Genomic DNA, 6,934 nt, shown 5'->3' on the forward strand with positions numbered 1-6,934 from the left:
AACTTAGTTTGGATTTTAGTTATTCCAATTTAAATCATTAAATTATATTTTTTGCTCATCAGGCTTGTAATATTTTTATCGTGAAGAAGGCTCTAAATTTTGGTCGTGCGTTTCCTAGTATTTTTAAATATATACAGAGGGAGAGAGATCCTGAATAAGTCGCTGTTCTTCAACGCCCTCTTTTTGTACTCAACACAATTCCTTAGTTTGCTTATTTAATATATTTAAATATTTTTGTTTAAATTGACAAATAACATCTTAGACAACCATTTTTTTTTATAAACAAGAGAGTAAACATAAGAAAAAGGATTTCCTTCACTTGTATTTCCTTCACCTATATATATATATATATATATATATATATATATATATATATATATATATATATATATATATATATGGGACCGCTAAAATGAAAACCACCTCCAGTTGTAAGAACTGTGTGAACCACTTTCTAGCCATTAGATCAAGATGATGAATGGATGAGATTAAAAGTATTAAAAATAATATTAAGTATTTTTTGTCTTATTATGTCTTTAATATTTTAATTGAAAAGGGTATTTAAGTAAAATTACTTTTTTTGTCTTTTTATATATATTATATTTAATTGTCTTTTTGTCTTATTCATTAATTACTTTTAATTACTTTTATTTTTTAAACATAATTTTTTTATTAAAAACATTTTTAAATTCAGATTTTTTTAAAAGATTTTTATACTTTTTACAATTTACGTTTTATGTTTTTCTGACGCACCGATTTTTTAACGCGCCGTTTTTTAACGCCGTTTTTCACGCGCCGTTTTTACGCGTCGTTTTTACGCGTCGTTTTTCTCAATCGGCGTTTTTTTAACGCGCCGTTTTTTAACACCGTTTTTTACGCGCCGTTTTTTTAAGTCGTCGTTTTTCTCAGTCGGCGTTTTTTTAACGCGCGGTTTTTTACACGTTTTTTACGCGCCGTTTTTTTCCACGTTTTTTAACGCGCCAAATTTTTTTACACGCTTTTTACACGCCGTTTTAACGCCCCGTTTTTCCGAAGTTTTTTAATGCGCCGTTTTTTTGAAGTTTTTTAACGCGCGGTTTTTCCGAAGTTTTTTAACGCGCCGTTTTTTTACGCGTTTTTTACGCGTCGTTTTTTCAAGCGTCGTTTTTTCAAAACGCGCCGTTTCTTCACGTTTTTTAATGCGTCGTTTTTTACACGCCGTTTTAAACGCGCCGTTTTTTTCACTTTTTTTAACGCGCCCCTTTTTGTACACTTTTTACGTTTTGCGTTAAAAATTTAAACTTTTTACGTTTTACGTAAAAGTTTTTACGTTTTACGTTAAAATTTTTACGTTTTACGTAAAACTTTTTACGTTTTACGTAAAACTTTTTACATTTTACGTTAAAAATTTAAACTTTTTACGTCTTACGTAAAAGTTTTTACGTTTTACGTTAAAATTTTCACGTTTACGTAAAACTTTTTACGTTTTACGAAAAACTTTTTACGTTTTACATTTTACGTAAAACTTACGAAAAAATTTACGTAACACTTTTTACGCTTCACGTTTTTACGTTTTACGATAAAAAGTTTACGGTTTACGTTAACAAGTTTACGGTTTAATGTTTTTTTTACAAAAACGTTTTTTTACGTTAACGTTTTTTTAACATTTTACGCGCCAATTTTTTACGTTAACGTTATTTTACGTTTTACGCCCCGGTGTTTTACGTTTTACGCGTCGGTTTTTTACGTTTTACGCGTCGGTTTTTTACGTTTTACGCGTCGGTTTTTTACGTTTTACGCATCGTTTTTTTACGTTTTATGCCGGGCTTTTTCACGCGTCGTTTTTTTACGTTTTACGCCGGGCTTTTTCACGCGTCGTTTTTTCAACGCGCCGTTTTTCCGTTTTACGTTAAAAATTTTACATTTTACGTTTTACGCTCGATTTTTTCAAGCGGCGTTTTTTTACGTTAAACTTTTTACGTTTTACGTTAAACTTTTTATGTTTTCCGATTTACGTTAAATTTTTACGTTTTACGTTTTTACACTGACGTTTTTTACGTTTTAGTAAAAAAAAATTTACGTTTTACCTAAAACTTTTTACTTTTTACGTTAAAAAGTTTACGGTTTACGTCAAAAAGTTTACGGTTTATTTTTTTTTTTTACAAAAATTTTTTTACGCAAAACCGAACGCACACAGAAATCGCAAACTCGGGAGGTGTCTCAGATATATTGTTATCATCATCGACTAGGGGGGAAAAACTAACATAAAAACAAAGTGTATATCGAAAAAACGGGGTTTGGCTCAGATTTTCCGATAATCAGAGGCTGCAAAGTGGGGTTGCACTTTCAAAAATCTACCCTCCACCATCCTTGCCGCGCCATCATACCACCAACACAATCATTTGTAAAACTTTCTACTTTTATGAAAGACATCAACTTCTTTTTCTTTGAACTTTTCAGTTTATTTCTCAATTTTTAAAGTCAAATTGACTTTTAAGGTTGGGAAATAGATTTATCTCCAAACACATTTAAGAACAGTGTTCAGTTAAACAAATGAGGTTACTTAAAATCACATAGAACGTTCTATGTGATTTTAAGTCAAATTTGTTTTACATGTTAAATACTAATTGTCTATGCTAAATTGCGTTACATGTTAAACATAATGTTTTATAACCAGAAACCCAAATTTATAGCAAAACAACCACATTTATGCAAAATAACGACTGGTAACTTCAAAATCATACTACATAATACAATCAGAATTCAAAGAAACCCTAAATTGTTCAATGAAAAACATACTCACACCTAGAAGAAAATCAACAGATCAAACCCACACCCACCCATTGCCGGAGAAAATCAACAGAAGGCGGCCACCACAGGTTCACACCCCCTTACCCACCCATTGCCGGAGAAAATGACAGAGGAGAGAGAGTCTGAACCCGCACCCGCAACCAAACCGAGTCGAAACAAACCTGAACCCGTTGAACCCGAGGTTGAACGAAAAAGAAAAGAAAACAACCATCATAGCCGGCGTCGTCCCGTCGCCACCGTCGGCGGCGACGCTGCTGTCGCCGTGCACCGATGCCGCCATCTCTCTCTCAAACCAGCTTTCTTCTTCCCATCTCTCTCGATCAGCCCCTCTCTCTCTCTCTCTCTCTGTTCGTGATGTCACGCCGCCTCCGGATTTCACCGGTTCTGTGTGATGAAGAGGTGGTTTAGGGGGTTGTTGTCGGAGGAGGGTGTGGGTGTCGGCTTGTTGTCGGATGACGGCGCCGGCTCCACCAGTATCCTGGTCGTCGGTTTATTAACAGGGGGAGGTGTATCAAGTGGGAGAGGAGGAAGCAGGTGAGTCTTGAGTCTCATATTTAATGGAGGTGAAGAACCTGGTGAGTCTTTAGCTTTTATTGCACCAACAAAGGAGAGAGGAGAGAGATTCTGACTTTCTTGAACAAATACATAAACATAAAAGAAGGACAAGACATTTGGATCAAATGACCAAATTAACCCTTATTCTGATTGGTGGATAGTGGTTCTCGCGGTTCTTACAACTGGGGGTGGTTTTCATTTTAGCGGCTGCCTATATATATATATATATATATATATATATATATATATATATATATATATATATATATATATAGGGGAAGGTTCAAATGAAAACCACTAGTTATTGTGAAAACTCGAAAACTAATTAAAAAAGCCAAAAAAACATACAAAAAAATTTTTTTTTTAATTTTTTTTTTTTGCAATCACAATTTCGCAGGTTTTTTAATATAAAAAAAATTTAAAAAAAATAAAAAATAAATTTTTTTTGTGTAGTGCACATGTGTAATACTGCACATATGTATGTGTACTACACATGTGTATTATTACACATGTGCACTACACAAAATATTTTTTTTTTTTGAAAAAAAGTTTTTTTTTATATATAAAAACTAGCGATTTTTATAAAAAAAAATTGAAAAAAAAAATTTGTGTGTTTTTTAGGCTTTTTTTAGTTAGTTTTCGAGTTTTCACAATAAAAGTGGTTTTCATTTGAACCATCCCCTATATATATATATATATAGGATTAGGTTCAAACGTGAACAATTTCTCCAGCGTGAACTGCGTGAACTGATCTGGGCCCTTGATTTTTATGATCTTGAGATTTTTAGTGAATGGCATGATAGTAATTCTTTGGTTATTTGTTACTATTTAATTAAGTGAATAAGGGTATAGGTGTAATTTCCATATTAACTTGATTGCATAAATTCCATTTATATCCACAATTAGGTTTCAAAATCCCACACAAATCTCTCTCTCACATATTAGTGTCGCCGACATCAACGAAAAGCAGAGGAGACCGTCGAAGCAGCAAGTCGCCGGAACTGCACACTTTCTGCTGACCTTCCCGGAGAATCCCAACGCCGATTCACCCTGCCGACATCGATCGATTTAGGTATGTTTTTTTTTGTTTTGTAAGGGACGAACATCGATCTTTTTAGGGGTTCGACAACTGTTAAAAATGATTCATCTTTGTATTGATGGTTAATTAACAGAATTAGATTAGAATATGTTACTTTGCCGTTCGAACATATATATATAATGGCTTTTCCTCCTTTTTTTCCACTGTATTTTGATTCCATACCCTTGTATTCCATGTGTGTTTGTGTTTATCCTTAATAGTAATATTTTCCTTTTCCTAAAAGAACAATAAAGCCTATAAATTTTGTTTGATTATAAAGAACCTGTTACTGACATATTGTTTCCTCGCCGGCATTGACATAAATTGTTTCAACTATGTTTCCTCACTGGCATTGGTATTCGCTGGATCGAAGAAAAACGATTCTAAATCCGATTTTATTTTGTTTTTTAGATCCGAATCGATCAACGACGTATCGATCGTTGCCAAATCACTGAACGGAACGGTTATCCGCCGGCGGTTTTCTGGATGACTGAACGGAACGGTTATCCACCGGCGGTCCAGAATATCCGGAATCGGTCACTGACGTAAAGTAAGTAACTCCAAAATTCGTAATTGTTTTTTTTTACTGATCGCTAGACTATTAAGGTTCCGATTTAAGTTTTTTTTAGTTCAATTTTTTGATTTTGCTCTGTTTTCAATGCGCTGTACACATGTGTATTCTGATTTTGCTCTGTTTTTAAGGCGCTGTACACATGTGTATTCTGATTTTGCTCTGTTTTTAAGGCGCTGTACACATGTGTATTCTGGTTTTGCTATGTTTTTAATGCGATGTACACATGTGTATAGCGTCTGTTTTTGTGATATCTCATATTTTTTTTTTGTGTATTGAATGTGTAAAGTTGTTGATGTACACTTGTAAATTATGCAAAGTACTATTTGCTAAGTTTTTTGTGTTATTATAGGAGACGTCGTAAACGAGGAAAGTGGAGATGGATGATTCACGTATGAGGTCGATAAGGATGATTCACGTATGTTTGTTTTGCTTGGTCCATAAGGATGATTCAACATACAACGCGGCGAATAGTTGTAAAAGACTATGTCTTTTTTATTTTTCCGATTATGTTGCGTTTATTGTTTTCACGAAACTGGAACTTGTAATTGTATGTTTTTTTTTGTTTGGCAAACATTATGGAAATTGTTATTTGCTTAATATAAAATAGGTTTACAAGTTTTGTTTATATGTATGTATTATGTAGCTAATTACACATATGTACCATGCTGAGTACACATGTATACTGTTCAATTCATATCAAAGTACACATGTGTATACCCATTGAAATATGAAGGTTATGTGAATCTTAAAAATCATAATCCGAATTCTGGTGGTGAAATCTAAAAAATGAAAATGAAATAAGAGATAATGTGGATAAAGAATTTAAAATAGGAAAGATGTAACTTATTTCAATTATTAAAATAATGATTTAAATCTAATTTTTTATATAATTACAATCATACCCTTAACAACTAAAAAGGAAATCAATGGTCCAGATTAGTTCACGCAGTTCACGCATGGGATTAGGTTCACGCTGGAACCCTGCCATATATATATATATATATATATATATATATATATATATATATATATATATATATATATATATATATATATATATAGAGTAAGGTTAACATACAAAAAGCCTTATCATACATCACGTAAGAGACAATGGTAACCGTTGGATCAGGGGTATAATCACGCATGGGACCACATAATCACGCATGGGACCACATAATCACGCATGGGACCACCTAATCACGCATGGGACTATAATCACGCACGTTCTATGATAATAACGCACGTTATATTTTTTGTCATGTATGTTAATGTAGGTTAAGCCCTGAAGTACATTATACTTTCTCTATATATATATATATATATATATATATATATATATATATATATATATATATATATATATATATATATATATATAGGGGGCTGCTAGAATGAGAACCACCTCGAGTTGTAAGAACCGCGAGAACTACACCCCACGGGTGGGCGTTCACCATGATTTTTTTTTTACAACTAGATGTGTGTATTATAAACACAGCCGTAAAAAAGAAATTTAAACGCCGCGGCCGAGGGGGTAGTTTTTTACACCACAAGTTTGGTGTTTTTAATTTTTTTCTTTTTTCTTTTTTTTTTTCACCAAACTTGTGGTGTAAAAAACTACCCCCTCGGCCGCGGCGTTTAAATTTTTTTTTTACGTGTGTGTTTATAATACACACATCTAGTTGTAAAAAGAATCATGGTGAACGCCCACCCGTGGGGTGTAGTTCTCGCGGTTCTTACAACTCGGGGTGGTTTTCATTCTAGCGGCTCCCTATATATATATATATATATATATATATATATATATATATATATATATATATATATATATATATATATATATAGGGGACCGCTAGAATGAGAACCACCCCGAGTTGTAAGAACCACGAGAACCGCGACCCGCGGGTGGCCGTTGACCACGAAATTTTTTTTACACCTAG

The 6,934-nt window shown here is 33.3% G+C and overlaps 1 long non-coding RNA gene across 1 annotated transcript; it reads left to right on the plus strand.

Annotated features, from left to right (window-relative positions):
• Positions 1 to 4,273: 4,273 nt before the first annotated feature.
• On the plus strand, positions 4,274 to 5,554 carry LOC118487161. Its single transcript, XR_004880517.1, has 3 exons — positions 4,274 to 4,417; positions 4,835 to 4,973; positions 5,347 to 5,554. It is a non-coding gene; the product is annotated as an uncharacterized LOC118487161 (long non-coding RNA).
• Positions 5,555 to 6,934: the final 1,380 nt, after the last annotated feature.

This window comes from Helianthus annuus, chromosome 15, assembly GCF_002127325.2.
Source record: "Helianthus annuus cultivar XRQ/B chromosome 15, HanXRQr2.0-SUNRISE, whole genome shotgun sequence".
Classification (NCBI taxonomy): Eukaryota; Viridiplantae; Streptophyta; class Magnoliopsida; order Asterales; family Asteraceae; genus Helianthus; species Helianthus annuus.